The sequence below is a fragment of the Eleutherodactylus coqui genome, unplaced genomic scaffold, assembly GCF_035609145.1.
Source record: "Eleutherodactylus coqui strain aEleCoq1 unplaced genomic scaffold, aEleCoq1.hap1 HAP1_SCAFFOLD_70, whole genome shotgun sequence".
Taxonomy (NCBI): Eukaryota; Metazoa; Chordata; class Amphibia; order Anura; family Eleutherodactylidae; genus Eleutherodactylus; species Eleutherodactylus coqui.
The window spans coordinates 684,761-703,393 of record NW_027102328.1 but is presented as its reverse complement, the minus strand read 5'-3'; positions in this window follow the sequence as shown (position 1 = coordinate 703,393).

Sequence of the window (18,633 nt, the reverse complement as noted above, 5' to 3'; positions counted from 1 at the left end):
GGCCAGGACACTGAAAATGCTGTTGTTTTGAGGGTTTGTACACAACCCTGGTCAACCCTTTTAAAGGACATAATTCCCTAAATTTATCACCTCTTCAAGGGTTTGTCCACTTCTAGGGTCTGCCTCTTAAAGGGCCAGTCCGCAAAACTTGTCACATGTTCAAGTGGCTTTCCACTACATAAGCCACATTGACATTTCCAAAGGTCTGTCCATTCCCAGGGTTGTCTCTTAGAAGGCCACCCACACACAATAATGCATCTTTAAGGACTGTCCACTTCCATGGTCATCCTCTTCATAGGCCAGTCACCTTAAAGTATTGCCAATTTTAAAGGTCCGTAAGCTTCCCAGGTCCACCTCTTAAAGGGCCAGTACACTTAAAATGCTGTTGTTTCGAGGGTTTGTACACAAACCTGGTCAACCTCTTAAAGGACATAATTACCTAAATTTGTCACCTCTTCAAGGGTTTGTCCAATTCTAGGGTCTGCCTCTTAAAGGGCCAGTCCGCAAAACATGTCACTTGTTCAAGTGGCTTTCCACTTCATAAGCCACATTGACATTTCCAAAGGTCTGTCCATTCCCAGGGTTGTCTCTTAGAAGGCCACCCACACACAATAATGCATCTTTAAGGACTGTCCACTTCCATGGTCATCCTCTTTATAGGCCAGTCACCTTAAAGTATTGCCAATTTTAAAGGTCCGTAAGCTTCCCAGGTCCACCTCTTAAAGGGCCAGTACACTTAAAATGCTGTTGTTTCGAGGGTTTGTACACAACCCTGGTCAACCTCTTAAAGGACATAATTCCCTAAATTTGTCACCTCTTCAAGGGTTTGTCCACTTCTAGGGTCTGCCTCTTAAAGGGCCAGTCCGCAAAACATGTCACATGTTCAAGTGGCTTTCCACTTCATAAGCCACATTGACATTTCCAAAGGTCTGTCCATTCCAAGGGTTGTCTCTTAGAAGGCCACCCACTAACAATAATGCATCTTTAAGGACTGTCCACTTCCATGGTCATCCTCTTCATAGGCCAGTCACCTTAAAGTATTGCCAATTTTAAAGGTCCGTAAGCTTCCCAGGTCCACCTCTTAAAGGGCCAGTACACTTAAAATGCTGTTGTTTTGAGGGTTTGTACACAACCCTGGTCAACCTCTTAAAGGACATAATTCCCTAAATTTGTCACCTCTTCAAGGGTTTGTCCACTTCTAGGGTCTGCCTCTTAAAGGGCCAGTCCGCAAAACATGTCACATGTTCAAGTGGCTTTCCACTTCATAAGCCACATTGACATTTCCAAAGGTCTGTCCATTCCCAGGGTTGTCTCTTAGAAGGCCACCCACACACAATAATGCATCTTTAAGGACTGTCCACTTCCATGGTCATCCTCTTCATAGGCCAGTCACCTTAAAGTATTGCCAATTTTAAAGGTCCGTAAGCTTCCCAGGTCCACCTCTTAAAGGGCCAGTACACTTAAAATGCTGTTGTTTCGAGGGTTTGTACACAACCCTGGTCAACCTCTCAAAGGACATAATTCCCTAAATTTGTCACCTCTTCAAGGGTTTGTCCACTTCTAGGGTCTGCCTCTTAAAGGGCCAGTCCGCAAAACATGTCACATGTTCAAGTGGCTTTCCACTTCATAAGCCACATTGACATTTCCAAAGGTCTGTCCATTCCCAGGGTTGTCTCTTAGAAGGCCACCCACACACAATAATGCATCTTTAAGGACTGTCCACTTCCATGGTCATCCTCTTCATAGGCCAGTCACCTTAAAGTATTGCCAATTTTAAAGGTCCGTAAGCTTCCCAGGTCCACCTCTTAAAGGGCCAGTACACTTAAAATGCTGTTGTTTCAAGGGTTTGTACACAACCCTGGTCAACCTCTTAAAGGACATAATTCCCTAAATGTGTCACCTCTTCAAGGGTTTGTCCACATCTAGGGTCTGCCTCTTAAAGGGCCAGTCATCAAAACATGTCACATGTTCAAGTGGATTTCCACTTCATAAGCCACATTGACATTTCCAAAGGTCTGTCCATTCCCAGGGTTGTCTCTTAGAAGGCCACCCACACACAATAATGCATCTTTAAGGACTGTCCACTTCCATGGTCATCCTCTTCATAGGCCAGTCACCTTAAAGTATTGCCAATTTTAAAGGTCCGTAAGCTTCCCAGGTCCACCTCTTAAAGGGCCAGTACACTTAAAATGCTGTTGTTTCGAGGGTTTGTACACAACCCTGGTCAACCTCTTAAAGGACATAATTCCCTAAATTTGTCACCTCTTCAAGGGTTTGTCCACTTCTAGGGTCTGCCTCTTAAAGGGCCAGTCCGCAAAACATGTCACATGTTCAAGTGGCTTTCCACTTCATAAGCCACATTGACATTTCCAAAGGTCTGTCCATTCCCAGGGTTGTCTCTTAGAAGGCCACCCACACACAATAATGCATCTTTAAGGACTGTCCACTTCCATGGTCATCCTCTTCATAGGCCAGTCACCTTAAAGTATTGCCAATTTTAAAGGTCCGTAAGCTTCCCAGGTCCACCTCTTAAAGGGCCAGTACACTTAAAATGCTGTTGTTTTGAGGGTTTGTACACAACCCTGGTCAACCTCTTAAAGGACATAATTCCCTAAATTTGTCACCTCTTCAAGGGTTTGTCCACTTCTAGGGTCTGCCTCTTAAAGGGCCAGTCCGCAAAACATGTCACATGTTCAAGTGGCTTTCCACTTCATAAGCCACATTGACATTTCCAAAGGTCTGTCCATTCCCAGGGTTGTCTCTTAGAAGGCCACCCACACACAATAATGCATCTTTAAGGACTGTCCACTTCCATGGTCATCCTCTTCATAGGCCAGTCACCTTAAAGTATTGCCAATTTTAAAGGTCCGTAAGCTTCCCAGGTCCACCTCTTAAAGGGCCAGTACACTTAAAATGCTGTTGTTTCGAGGGTTTGTACACAACCCTGGTCAACCTCTTAAAGGACATAATTCCCTAAATTTGTCACCTCTTCAAGGGTTTGTCCACTTCTAGGGTCTGCCTCTTAAAGGGCCAGTCCGCAAAACATGTCACATGTTCAAGTGGCTTTCCACTTCATAAGCCACATTGACATTTCCAAAGGTCTGTCCATTCCCAGGGTTGTCTCTTAGAAGGCCACCCACACACAATAATGCATCTTTAAGGACTGTCCACTTCCATGGTCATCCTCTTCATAGGCCAGTCACCTTAAAGTATTGCCAATTTTAAAGGTCCGTAAGCTTCCCAGGTCCACCTCTTAAAGGGCCAGTACACTTAAAATGCTGTTGTTTCGAGGGTTTGTACAAAACCCTGGTCAACCTCTTAAAGGACATAATTCCCTAAATTTGTCACCTCTTCAAGGGTTTGTCAATATCTAGGGTCTGCCTCTTAAAGGGCCAGTCCGCAAAACATGTCACATGTTGAAGTGGCTTTCCACTTCATAAGCCACATTGACATTTCCAAAGGTCTGTCCATTCCCAGGATTGTCTCTTAGAAGGCCACCCACACACAATAATGCATCTTTAAGGACTGTCCACTTCCATGATCATCCTCTTCATAGGCGAGTCACCTTAAAGTATTGCCAATTTTAAAGGTCCGTAAGCTTCCCAGGTCCACCTCTTAAAGGGCCAGTACACTTAAAATGCTGTTGTTTCGAGGGTTTGTACACAACCCTGGTCAACCTCTTAAAGGACATAATTCCCTAAATTTGTCACCTCTTCAAGGGTTTGTCCACTTCTAGGGTCTGCCTCTTAAAGGGCCAGTCCGCAAAACATGTCACATGTTCAAGTGGCTTTCCACTTCATAAGCCACATTGACATTTCCAAAGGTCTGTCCATTCCCAGGGTTGTCTCTTAGAAGGCCACCCACACACAATAATGCATCTTTAAGGACTGTCCACTTCCATGGTCATCCTCTTCATAGGCCAGTCACCTTAAAGTATTGCCAATTTTATAGGTCCGTAAGCTTCCCAGGTCCACCTCTTAAAGGGCCAGGACACTGAAAATGCTGTTGTTTTGAGGGTTTGTACACAACCCTGGTCAACCCTTTTAAAGGACATAATTCCCTAAATTTATCACCTCTTCAAGGGTTTGTCCACTTCTAGGGTCTGCCTCTTAAAGGGCCAGTCCGCAAAACTTGTCACATGTTCAAGTGGCTTTCCACTACATAAGCCACATTGACATTTCCAAAGGTCTGTCCATTCCCAGGGTTGTCTCTTAGAAGGCCACCCACACACAATAATGCATCTTTAAGGACTGTCCACTTCCATGGTCATCCTCTTCATAGGCCAGTCACCTTAAAGTATTGCCAATTTTAAAGGTCCGTAAGCTTCCCAGGTCCACCTCTTAAAGGGCCAGTACACTTAAAATGCTGTTGTTTCGAGGGTTTGTACACAACCCTGGTCAACCTCTTAAAGGACATAATTACCTAAATTTGTCACCTCTTCAAGGGTTTGTCCAATTCTAGGGTCTGCCTCTTAAAGGGCCAGTCCGCAAAACATGTCACTTGTTCAAGTGGCTTTCCACTTCATAAGCCACATTGACATTTCCAAAGGTCTGTCCATTCCCAGGGTTGTCTCTTAGAAGGCCACCCACACACAATAATGCATCTTTAAGGACTGTCCACTTCCATGGTCATCCTCTTCATAGGCCAGTCACCTTAAAGTATTGCCAATTTTAAAGGTCTGTAAGCTTCCCAGGTCCACCTCTTAAAGAGCCAGTATACTTAAAATGCTGTTGTTTCGAGGGTTTGTACACAACCCTGGTCAACCTCTTAAAGGACATAATTCCCTAAATTTGTCACCTCTTCAAGGGTTTGTCCACTTCTAGGGTCTGCCTCTTAAAGGGCCAGTCCGCAAAACATGTCACATGTTCAAGTGGCTTTCCACTTCATAAGCCACATTGACATTTCCAAAGGTCTGTCCATTCCCAGGGTTGTCTCTTAGAAGGCCACCCACACACAATAATGCATCTTTAAGGACTGTCCACTTCCATGGTCATCTTCTTTATAGGCCAGTCACCATAAAGTATTGCCAATTTTAAAGGTCCGTAAGCTTCCCAGGTCCACCTCTTAAAGGGCCAGTACACTTAAAATGCTGTTGTTTCGAGGGTTTGTACACAACCCTGGTCAACCTCTTAAAGGACATAATTCCCTAAATTTGTCACCTCTTCAAGGGTTTGTCCACTTCTAGGGTCTGCCTCTTAAAGGGCCAGTCCGCAAAACATGTCACATGTTCAAGTGGCTTTCCACTTCATAAGCCACATTGACATTTCCAAAGGTCTGTCCATTCCAAGGGTTGTCTCTTAGAAGGCCACCCACTAACAATAATGCATCTTTAAGGACTGTCCACTTCCATGGTCATCCTCTTCATAGGCCAGTCACCTTAAAGTATTGCCAATTTTAAAGGTCCGTAAGCTTCCCAGGTCCACCTCTTAAAGGGCCAGTACACTTAAAATGCTGTTGTTTTGAGGGTTTGTACACAACCCTGGTCAACCTCTTAAAGGACATAATTCCCTAAATTTGTCACCTCTTCAAGGGTTTGTCCACTTCTAGGGTCTGCCTCTTAAAGGGCCAGTCCGCAAAACATGTCACATGTTCAAGTGGCTTTCCACTTCATAAGCCACATTGACATTTCCAAAGGTCTGTCCATTCCCAGGGTTGTCTCTTAGAAGGCCACCCACACACAATAATGCATCTTTAAGGACTGTCCACTTCCATGGTCATCCTCTTCATAGGCCAGTCACCTTAAAGTATTGCCAATTTTAAAGGTCCGTAAGCTTCCCAGGTCCACCTCTTAAAGGGCCAGTACACTTAAAATGCTGTTGTTTCGAGGGTTTGTACACAACCCTGGTCAACCTCTTAAAGGACATAATTCCCTAAATTTGTCACCTCTTCAAGGGTTTGTCCACTTCTAGGGTCTGCCTCTTAAAGGGCCAGTCCGCAAAACATGTCACATGTTCAAGTGGCTTTCCACTTCATAAGCCACATTGACATTTCCAAAGGTCTGTCCATTCCCAGGGTTGTCTCTTAGAAGGCCACCCACACACAATAATGCATCTTTAAGGACTGTCCACTTCCATGGTCATCCTCTTCATAGGCCAGTCACCTTAAAGTATTGCCAATTTTAAAGGTCCGTAAGCTTCCCAGGTCCACCTCTTAAAGGGCCAGTACACTTAAAATGCTGTTGTTTCAAGGGTTTGTACACAACCCTGGTCAACCTCTTAAAGGACATAATTCCCTAAATGTGTCACCTCTTCAAGGGTTTGTCCACATCTAGGGTCTGCCTCTTAAAGGGCCAGTCATCAAAACATGTCACATGTTCAAGTGGATTTCCACTTCATAAGCCACATTGACATTTCCAAAGGTCTGTCCATTCCCAGGGTTGTCTCTTAGAAGGCCACCCACACACAATAATGCATCTTTAAGGACTGTCCACTTCCATGGTCATCCTCTTCATAGGCCAGTCACCTTAAAGTATTGCCAATTTTAAAGGTCCGTAAGCTTCCCAGGTCCACCTCTTAAAGGGCCAGTACACTTAAAATGCTGTTGTTTCGAGGGTTTGTACACAACCCTGGTCAACCTCTTAAAGGACATAATTCCCTAAATTTGTCACCTCTTCAAGGGTTTGTCCACTTCTAGGGTCTGCCTCTTAAAGGGCCAGTCCGCAAAACATGTCACATGTTCAAGTGGCTTTCCACTTCATAAGCCACATTGACATTTCCAAAGGTCTGTCCATTCCCAGGGTTGTCTCTTAGAAGGCCACCCACACACAATAATGCATCTTTAAGGACTGTCCACTTCCATGGTCATCCTCTTCATAGGCCAGTCACCTTAAAGTATTGCCAATTTTAAAGGTCCGTAAGCTTCCCAGGTCCACCTCTTAAAGGGCCAGTACACTTAAAATGCTGTTGTTTTGAGGGTTTGTACACAACCCTGGTCAACCTCTTAAAGGACATAATTCCCTAAATTTGTCACCTCTTCAAGGGTTTGTCCACTTCTAGGGTCTGCCTCTTAAAGGGCCAGTCCGCAAAACATGTCACATGTTCAAGTGGCTTTCCACTTCATAAGCCACATTGACATTTCCAAAGGTCTGTCCATTCCCAGGGTTGTCTCTTAGAAGGCCACCCACACACAATAATGCATCTTTAAGGACTGTCCACTTCCATGGTCATCCTCTTCATAGGCCAGTCACCTTAAAGTATTGCCAATTTTAAAGGTCCGTAAGCTTCCCAGGTCCACCTCTTAAAGGGCCAGTACACTTAAAATGCTGTTGTTTCGAGGGTTTGTACACAACCCTGGTCAACCTCTTAAAGGACATAATTCCCTAAATTTGTCACCTCTTCAAGGGTTTGTCCACTTCTAGGGTCTGCCTCTTAAAGGGCCAGTCCGCAAAACATGTCACATGTTCAAGTGGCTTTCCACTTCATAAGCCACATTGACATTTCCAAAGGTCTGTCCATTCCCAGGGTTGTCTCTTAGAAGGCCACCCACACACAATAATGCATCTTTAAGGACTGTCCACTTCCATGGTCATCCTCTTCATAGGCCAGTCACCTTAAAGTATTGCCAATTTTAAAGGTCTGTAAGCTTCCCAGGTCCACCTCTTAAAGGGCCAGTACACTTAAAATGCTGTTGTTTCAAGGGTTTGTACACAACCCTGGTCAACCTCTTAAAGGACATAATTCCCTAAATGTGTCACCTCTTCAAGGGTTTGTCCACATCTAGGGTCTGCCTCTTAAAGGGCCAGTCATCAAAACATGTCACATGTTCAAGTGGATTTCCACTTCATAAGCCACATTGACATTTCCAAAGGTCTGTCCATTCCCAGGGTTGTCTCTTAGAAGGCCACCCACACACAATAATGCATCTTTAAGGACTGTCCACTTCCATGGTCATCCTCTTCATAGGCCAGTCACCTTAAAGTATTGCCAATTTTAAAGGTCCGTAAGCTTCCCAGGTCCACCTCTTAAAGGGCCAGTACACTTAAAATGCTGTTGTTTCGAGGGTTTGTACACAACCCTGGTCAACCTCTTAAAGGACATAATTCCCTAAATTTGTCACCTCTTCAAGGGTTTGTCCACTTCTAGGGTCTGCCTCTTAAAGGGCCAGTCCGCAAAACATGTCACATGTTCAAGTGGCTTTCCACTTCATAAGCCACATTGACATTTCCAAAGGTCTGTCCATTCCCAGGGTTGTCTCTTAGAAGGCCACCCACACACAATAATGCATCTTTAAGGACTGTCCACTTCCATGGTCATCCTCTTCATAGGCCAGTCACCTTAAAGTATTGCCAGTTTTAAAGGTCCGTAAGCTTCCCAGGTCCACCTCTTAAAGGGCCAGTACACTTAAAATGCTGTTGTTTCGAGGGTTTGTACACAACCCTGGTCAACCTCTTAAAGGACATAATTCCCTAAATTTGTCACCTCTTCAAGGGTTTGTCCACTTCTAGGGTCTGCCTCTTAAAGGGCCAGTCCGCAAAACATGTCACATGTTCAAGTGGCTTTCCACTTCATAAGCCACATTGACATTTCCAAAGGTCTGTCCATTCCCAGGGTTGTCTCTTAGAAGGCCACCCACACACAATAATGCATCTTTAAGGACTGTCCACTTCCATGGTCATCCTCTTCATAGGCCAGTCACCTTAAAGTATTGCCAATTTTAAAGGTCCGTAAGCTTCCCAGGTCCACCTCTTAAAGGGCCAGTACACTTAAAATGCTGTTGTTTCGAGGGTTTGTACACAACCCTGGTCAACCTCTTAAAGGACATAATTCCCTAAATTTGTCACCTCTTCAAGGGTTTGTCCACTTCTAGGGTCTGCCTCTTAAAGGGCCAGTCCGCAAAACATGTCACATGTTCAAGTGGCTTTCCACTTCATAAGCCACATTGACATTTCCAAAGGTCTGTCCATTCCCAGGGTTGTCTCTTAGAAGGCCACCCACACACAATAATGCATCTTTAAGGACTGTCCACTTCCATGGTCATCCTCTTCATAGGCCAGTCACCTTAAAGTATTGCCAATTTTAAAGGTCCGTAAGCTTCCCAGGTCCACCTCTTAAAGGGCCAGTACACTTAAAATGCTGTTGTTTCAAGGGTTTGTACACAACCCTGGTCAACCTCTTAAAGGACATAATTCCCTAAATGTGTCACCTCTTCAAGGGTTTGTCCACATCTAGGGTCTGCCTCTTAAAGGGCCAGTCATCAAAACATGTCACATGTTCAAGTGGATTTCCACTTCATAAGCCACATTGACATTTCCAAAGGTCTGTCCATTCCCAGGGTTGTCTCTTAGAAGGCCACCCACACACAATAATGCATCTTTAAGGACTGTCCACTTCCATGGTCATCCTCTTCATAGGCCAGTCACCTTAAAGTATTGCCAATTGTAAAGGTCCGTAAGCTTCCCAGGTCCACCTCTTAAAGGGCCAGTACACTTAAAATGCTGTTGTTTCGAGGGTTTGTACACAACCCTGGTCAACCTCTTAAAGGACATAATTCCCTAAATTTGTCACCTCTTCAAGGGTTTGTCCACTTCTAGGGTCTGCCTCTTAAAGGGCCAGTCCGCAAAACATGTCACATGTTCAAGTGGCTTTCCACTTCATAAGCCACATTGACATTTCCAAAGGTCTGTCCATTCCCAGGGTTGTCTCTTAGAAGGCCACCCACACACAATAATGCATCTTTAAGGACTGTCCACTTCCATGGTCATCCTCTTCATAGGCCAGTCACCTTAAAGTATTGCCAATTTTAAAGGTCCGTAAGCTTCCCAGGTCCACCTCTTAAAGGGCCAGTACACTTAAAATGCTGTTGTTTTGAGGGTTTGTACACAACCCTGGTCAACCTCTTAAAGGACATAATTCCCTAAATTTGTCACCTCTTCAAGGGTTTGTCCACTTCTAGGGTCTGCCTCTTAAAGGGCCAGTCCGCAAAACATGTCACATGTTCAAGTGGCTTTCCACTTCATAAGCCACATTGACATTTCCAAAGGTCTGTCCATTCCCAGGGTTGTCTCTTAGAAGGCCACCCACACACAATAATGCATCTTTAAGGACTGTCCACTTCCATGGTCATCCTCTTCATAGGCCAGTCACCTTAAAGTATTGCCAATTTTAAAGGTCCGTAAGCTTCCCAGGTCCACCTCTTAAAGGGCCAGTACACTTAAAATGCTGTTGTTTCGAGGGTTTGTACACAACCCTGGTCAACCTCTTAAAGGACATAATTCCCTAAATTTGTCACCTCTTCAAGGGTTTGTCCACTTCTAGGGTCTGCCTCTTAAAGGGCCAGTCCGCAAAACATGTCACATGTTCAAGTGGCTTTCAACTTCATAAGCCACATTGACATTTCCAAAGGTCTGTCCATTCCCAGGGTTGTCTCTTAGAAGGCCACCCACACACAATAATGCATCTTTAAGGACTGTCCACTTCCATGGTCATCCTCTTCATAGGCCAGTCACCTTAAAGTATTGCCAATTTTAAAGGTCCGTAAGCTTCCCGGGTCCACCTCTTAAAGGGCCAGTACACTTAAAATGCTGTTGTTTCGAGGGTTTGTACACAACCCTGGTCAACCTCTTAAAGGACATAATTCCCTAAATTTGTCACCTCTTCAAGGGTTTGTCCACTTCTAGGGTCTGCCTCTTAAAGGGCCAGTCCGCAAAACATGTCACATGTTCAAGTGGCTTTCAACTTCATAAGCCACATTGACATTTCCAAAGGTCTGTCCATTCCCAGGGTTGTCTCTTAGAAGGCCACCCACACACAATAATGCATCTTTAAGGACTGTCCACTTCCATGGTCATCCTCTTCATAGGCCAGTCACCTTAAAGTATTGCCAATTTTAAAGGTCCGTAAGCTTCCCAGGTCCACCTCTTAAAGGGCCAGTACACTTAAAATGCTGTTGTTTCGAGGGTTTGTACACAACCCTGGTCAACCTCTTAAAGGACATAATTCCCTAAATTTGTCACCTCTTCAAGGGTTTGTCCACTTCTAGGGTCTGCCTCTTAAAGGGCCAGTCCGCAAAACATGTCACATGTTCAAGTGGCTTTCCACTTCATAAGCCACATTGACATTTCCAAAGGTCTGTCCATTCCCAGGGTTGTCTCTTAGAAGGCCACCCACACACAATAATGCATCTTTAAGGACTGTCCACTTCCATGGTCATCCTCTTCATAGGCCAGTCACCTTAAAGTATTGCCAATTTTAAAGGTCCGTAAGCTTCCCAGGTCCACCTCTTAAAGGGCCAGTACACTTAAAATGCTGTTGTTTCGAGGGTTTGTACACAACCCTGGTCAACCTCTTAAAGGACATAATTCCCTAAATTTGTCACCTCTTCAAGGGTTTGTCCACTTCTAGGGTCTGCCTCTTAAAGGGCCAGTCCGCAAAACATGTCACATGTTCAAGTGGCTTTCCACTTCATAAGCCACATTGACATTTCCAAAGGTCTGTCCATTCCCAGGGTTGTCTCTTAGAAGGCCACCCACACACAATAATGCATCTTTAAGGACTGTCCACTTCCATGGTCATCCTCTTCATAGGCCAGTCACCTTAAAGTATTGCCAATTTTAAAGGTCCGTAAGCTTCCCAGGTCCACCTCTTAAAGGGCCAGTACACTTAAAATGCTGTTGTTTCGAGGGTTTGTACAAAACCCTGGTCAACCTCTTAAAGGACATAATTCCCTAAATTTGTCACCTCTTCAAGGGTTTGTCAATATCTAGGGTCTGCCTCTTAAAGGGCCAGTCCGCAAAACATGTCACATGTTGAAGTGGCTTTCCACTTCATAAGCCACATTGACATTTCCAAAGGTCTGTCCATTCCCAGGATTGTCTCTTAGAAGGCCACCCACACACAATAATGCATCTTTAAGGACTGTCCACTTCCATGATCATCCTCTTCATAGGCGAGTCACCTTAAAGTATTGCCAATTTTAAAGGTCCGTAAGCTTCCCAGGTCCACCTCTTAAAGGGCCAGTACACTTAAAATGCTGTTGTTTCGAGGGTTTGTACACAACCCTGGTCAACCTCTTAAAGGACATAATTCCCTAAATTTGTCACCTCTTCAAGGGTTTGTCCACTTCTAGGGTCTGCCTCTTAAAGGGCCAGTCCGCAAAACATGTCACATGTTCAAGTGGCTTTCCACTTCATAAGCCACATTGACCTTTCCAAAGGTCTGTCCATTCCCAGGGTTGTCTCTTAGAAGGCCACCCACACACAATAATGCATCTTTAAGGACTGTCCACTTCCATGGTCATCCTCTTCATAGGCCAGTCACCTTAAAGTATTGCCAATTTTATAGGTCCGTAAGCTTCCCAGGTCCACCTCTTAAAGGGCCAGGACACTGAAAATGCTGTTGTTTTGAGGGTTTGTACACAACCCTGGTCAACCCTTTTAAAGGACATAATTCCCTAAATTTATCACCTCTTCAAGGGTTTGTCCACTTCTAGGGTCTGCCTCTTAAAGGGCCAGTCCGCAAAACATGTCACATGTTCAAGTGGCTTTCCACTTCATAAGCCACATTGACATTTCCAAAGGTCTGTCCATTCCCAGGGTTGTCTCTTAGAAGGCCACCCACACACAATAATGCATCTTTAAGGACTGTCCACTTCCATGGTCATCCTCTTCATAGGCCAGTCACCTTAAAGTATTGCCAATTTTAAAGGTCCGTAAGCTTCCCAGGTCCACCTCTTAAAGGGCCAGTACACTTAAAATGCTGTTGTTTCGAGGGTTTGTACAAAACCCTGGTCAACCTCTTAAAGGACATAATTCCCTAAATTTGTCACCTCTTCAAGGGTTTGTCAATATCTAGGGTCTGCCTCTTAAAGGGCCAGTCCGCAAAACATGTCACATGTTGAAGTGGCTTTCCACTTCATAAGCCACATTGACATTTCCAAAGGTCTGTCCATTCCCAGGATTGTCTCTTAGAAGGCCACCCACACACAATAATGCATCTTTAAGGACTGTCCACTTCCATGATCATCCTCTTCATAGGCGAGTCACCTTAAAGTATTGCCAATTTTAAAGGTCCGTAAGCTTCCCAGGTCCACCTCTTAAAGGGCCAGTACACTTAAAATGCTGTTGTTTCGAGGGTTTGTACACAACCCTGGTCAACCTCTTAAAGGACATAATTCCCTAAATTTGTCACCTCTTCAAGGGTTTGTCCACTTCTAGGGTCTCCCTCTTAAAGGGCCAGTCCGCAAAACATGTCACATGTTCAAGTGGCTTTCCACTTCATAAGCCACATTGACCTTTCCAAAGGTCTGTCCATTCCCAGGGTTGTCTCTTAGAAGGCCACCCACACACAATAATGCATCTTTAAGGACTGTCCACTTCCATGGTCATCCTCTTCATAGGCCAGTCACCTTAAAGTATTGCCAATTTTATAGGTCCGTAAGCTTCCCAGGTCCACCTCTTAAAGGGCCAGGACACTGAAAATGCTGTTGTTTTGAGGGTTTGTACACAACCCTGGTCAACCCTTTTAAAGGACATAATTCCCTAAATTTATCACCTCTTCAAGGGTTTGTCCACTTCTAGGGTCTGCCTCTTAAAGGGCCAGTCCGCAAAACATGTCACATGTTCAAGTGGCTTTCCACTTCATAAGCCACATTGACATTTCCAAAGGTCTGTCCATTCCCAGGGTTGTCTCTTAGAAGGCCACCCACACACAATAATGCATCTTTAAGGACTGTCCACTTCCATGGTCATCCTCTTTATAGGCCAGTCACCTTAAAGTATTGCCAATTTTAAAGGTCCGTAAGCTTCCCAGGTCCACCTCTTAAAGGGCCAGTACACTTAAAATGCTGTTGTTTCGAGGGTTTGTACACAACCCTGGTCAACCTCTTAAAGGACATAATTCCCTAAATTTGTCACCTCTTCAAGGGTTTGTCCACTTCTAGGGTCTGCCTCTTAAAGGGCCAGTCCGCAAAACATGTCACATGTTCAAGTGGCTTTCCACTTCATAAGCCACATTGACATTTCCAAAGGTCTGTCCATTCCAAGGGTTGTCTCTTAGAAGGCCACCCACTAACAATAATGCATCTTTAAGGACTGTCCACTTCCATGGTCATCCTCTTCATAGGCCAGTCACCTTAAAGTATTGCCAATTTTAAAGGTCCGTAAGCTTCCCAGGTCCACCTCTTAAAGGGCCAGTACACTTAAAATGCTGTTGTTTTGAGGGTTTGTACACAACCCTGGTCAACCTCTTAAAGGACATAATTCCCTAAATTTGTCACCTCTTCAAGGGTTTGTCCACTTCTAGGGTCTGCCTCTTAAAGGGCCAGTCCGCAAAACATGTCACATGTTCAAGTGGCTTTCCACTTCATAAGCCACATTGACATTTCCAAAGGTCTGTCCATTCCCAGGGTTGTCTCTTAGAAGGCCACCCACACACAATAATGCATCTTTAAGGACTGTCCACTTCCATGGTCATCCTCTTCATAGGCCAGTCACCTTAAAGTATTGCCAATTTTAAAGGTCCGTAAGCTTCCCAGGTCCACCTCTTAAAGGGCCAGTACACTTAAAATGCTGTTGTTTCGAGGGTTTGTACACAACCCTGGTCAACCTCTTAAAGGACATAATTCCCTAAATTTGTCACCTCTTCAAGGGTTTGTCCACTTCTAGGGTCTGCCTCTTAAAGGGCCAGTCCGCAAAACATGTCACATGTTCAAGTGGCTTTCCACTTCATAAGCCACATTGACATTTCCAAAGGTCTGTCCATTCCCAGGGTTGTCTCTTAGAAGGCCACCCACACACAATAATGCATCTTTAAGGACTGTCCACTTCCATGGTCATCCTCTTCATAGGCCAGTCACCTTAAAGTATTGCCAATTTTAAAGGTCCGTAAGCTTCCCAGGTCCACCTCTTAAAGGGCCAGTACACTTAAAATGCTGTTGTTTCAAGGGTTTGTACACAACCCTGGTCAACCTCTTAAAGGACATAATTCCCTAAATGTGTCACCTCTTCAAGGGTTTGTCCACATCTAGGGTCTGCCTCTTAAAGGGCCAGTCATCAAAACATGTCACATGTTCAAGTGGATTTCCACTTCATAAGCCACATTGACATTTCCAAAGGTCTGTCCATTCCCAGGGTTGTCTCTTAGAAGGCCACCCACACACAATAATGCATCTTTAAGGACTGTCCACTTCCATGGTCATCCTCTTCATAGGCCAGTCACCTTAAAGTATTGCCAATTTTAAAGGTCCGTAAGCTTCCCAGGTCCACCTCTTAAAGGGCCAGTACACTTAAAATGCTGTTGTTTCGAGGGTTTGTACACAACCCTGGTCAACCTCTTAAAGGACATAATTCCCTAAATTTGTCACCTCTTCAAGGGTTTGTCCACTTCTAGGGTCTGCCTCTTAAAGGGCCAGTCCGCAAAACATGTCACATGTTCAAGTGGCTTTCCACTTCATAAGCCACATTGACATTTCCAAAGGTCTGTCCATTCCCAGGGTTGTCTCTTAGAAGGCCACCCACACACAATAATGCATCTTTAAGGACTGTCCACTTCCATGGTCATCCTCTTCATAGGCCAGTCACCTTAAAGTATTGCCAATTTTAAAGGTCCGTAAGCTTCCCAGGTCCACCTCTTAAAGGGCCAGTACACTTAAAATGCTGTTGTTTTGAGGGTTTGTACACAACCCTGGTCAACCTCTTAAAGGACATAATTCCCTAAATTTGTCACCTCTTCAAGGGTTTGTCCACTTCTAGGGTCTGCCTCTTAAAGGGCCAGTCCGCAAAACATGTCACATGTTCAAGTGGCTTTCCACTTCATAAGCCACATTGACATTTCCAAAGGTCTGTCCATTCCCAGGGTTGTCTCTTAGAAGGCCACCCACACACAATAATGCATCTTTAAGGACTGTCCACTTCCATGGTCATCCTCTTCATAGGCCAGTCACCTTAAAGTATTGCCAATTTTAAAGGTCCGTAAGCTTCCCAGGTCCACCTCTTAAAGGGCCAGTACACTTAAAATGCTGTTGTTTCGAGGGTTTGTACACAACCCTGGTCAACCTCTTAAAGGACATAATTCCCTAAATTTGTCACCTCTTCAAGGGTTTGTCCACTTCTAGGGTCTGCCTCTTAAAGGGCCAGTCCGCAAAACATGTCACATGTTCAAGTGGCTTTCCACTTCATAAGCCACATTGACATTTCCAAAGGTCTGTCCATTCCCAGGGTTGTCTCTTAGAAGGCCACCCACACACAATAATGCATCTTTAAGGACTGTCCACTTCCATGGTCATCCTCTTCATAGGCCAGTCACCTTAAAGTATTGCCAATTTTAAAGGTCTGTAAGCTTCCCAGGTCCACCTCTTAAAGGGCCAGTACACTTAAAATGCTGTTGTTTCAAGGGTTTGTACACAACCCTGGTCAACCTCTTAAAGGACATAATTCCCTAAATGTGTCACCTCTTCAAGGGTTTGTCCACATCTAGGGTCTGCCTCTTAAAGGGCCAGTCCGCAAAACATGTCACATGTTCAAGTGGATTTCCACTTCATAAGCCACATTGACATTTCCAAAGGTCTGTCCATTCCCAGGGTTGTCTCTTAGAAGGCCACCCACACACAATAATGCATCTTTAAGGACTGTCCACTTCCATGGTCATCCTCTTCATAGGCCAGTCACCTTAAAGTATTGCCAATTTTAAAGGTCCGTAAGCTTCCCAGGTCCACCTCTTAAAGGGCCAGTACACTTAAAATGCTGTTGTTTCGAGGGTTTGTACACAACCCTGGTCAACCTCTTAAAGGACATAATTCCCTAAATTTGTCACCTCTTCAAGGGTTTGTCCACTTCTAGGGTCTGCCTCTTAAAGGGCCAGTCCGCAAAACATGTCACATGTTCAAGTGGCTTTCCACTTCATAAGCCACATTGACATTTCCAAAGGTCTGTCCATTCCCAGGGTTGTCTCTTAGAAGGCCACCCACACACAATAATGCATCTTTAAGGACTGTCCACTTCCATGGTCATCCTCTTCATAGGCCAGTCACCTTAAAGTATTGCCAGTTTTAAAGGTCCGTAAGCTTCCCAGGTCCACCTCTTAAAGGGCCAGTACACTTAAAATGCTGTTGTTTAGAGGGTTTGTACACAACCCTGGTCAACCTCTTAAAGGACATAATTCCCTAAATGTGTCACCTCTTCAAGGGTTTGTCCACTTCTAGGGTCTGCCTCTTAAAGGGCCAGTCCGCAAAACATGTCACATGTTCAAGTGGCTTTCCACTTCATAAGCCACATTGACATTTCCAAAGGTCTGTCCATTCCCAGGGTTGTCTCTTAGAAGGCCACCCACACACAATAATGCATCTTTAAGGACTGTCCACTTCCATGGTCATCCTCTTCATAGGCCAGTCACCTTAAAGTATTGCCAATTTTAAAGGTCCGTAAGCTTCCCAGGTCCACCTCTTAAAGGGCCAGTACACTTAAAATGCTGTTGTTTCGAGGGTTTGTACACAACCCTGGTCAACCTCTTAAAGGACATAATTCCCTAAATTTGTCACCTCTTCAAGGGTTTGTCCACTTCTAGGGTCTGCCTCTTAAAGGGCCAGTCCGCAAAACATGTCACATGTTCAAGTGGCTTTCCACTTCATAAGCCACATTGACATTTCCAAAGGTCTGTCCATTCCCAGGGTTGTCTCTTAGAAGGCCACCCACACACAATAATGCATCTTTAAGGACTGTCCACTTCCATGGTCATCCTCTTCATAGGCCAGTCACCTTAAAGTATTGCCAATTTTAAAGGTCCGTAAGCTTCCCAGGTCCACCTCTTAAAGGGCCAGTACACTTAAAATGCTGTTGTTTCAAGGGTTTGTACACAACCCTGGTCAACCTCTTAAAGGACATAATTCCCTAAATGTGTCACCTCTTCAAGGGTTTGTCCACATCTAGGGTCTGCCTCTTAAAGGGCCAGTCATCAAAACATGTCACATGTTCAAGTGGATTTCCACTTCATAAGCCACATTGACATTTCCAAAGGTCTGTCCATTCCCAGGGTTGTCTCTTAGAAGGCCACCCACACACAATAATGCATCTTTAAGGACTGTCCACTTCCATGGTCATCCTCTTCATAGGCCAGTCACCTTAAAGTATTGCCAATTGTAAAGGTCCGTAAGCTTCCCAAGTCCACCTCTTAAAGGGCCAGTACACTTAAAATGCTGTTGTTTCGAGGGTTTGTACACAACCCTGGTCAACCTCTTAAAGGACATAATTCCCTAAATTTGTCACCTCTTCAAGGGTTTGTCCACTTCTAGGGTCTGCCTCTTAAAGGGCCAGTCCGCAAAACATGTCACATGTTCAAGTGGCTTTCCACTTCATAAGCCACATTGACATTTCCAAAGGTCTGTCCATTCCCAGGGTTGTCTCTTAGAAGGCCACCCACACACAATAATGCATCTTTAAGGACTGTCCACTTCCATGGTCATCCTCTTCATAGGCCAGTCACCTTAAAGTATTGCCAATTTTAAAGGTCCGTAAGCTTCCCAGGTCCACCTCTTAAAGGGCCAGTACACTTAAAATGCTGTTGTTTCGAGGGTTTGTACACAACCCTGGTCAACCTCTTAAAGGACATAATTCCCTAAATTTGTCACCTCTTCAAGGGTTTGTCCACTTCTAGGGTCTGCCTCTTAAAGGGCCAGTCCGCAAAACATGTCACATGTTCAAGTGGC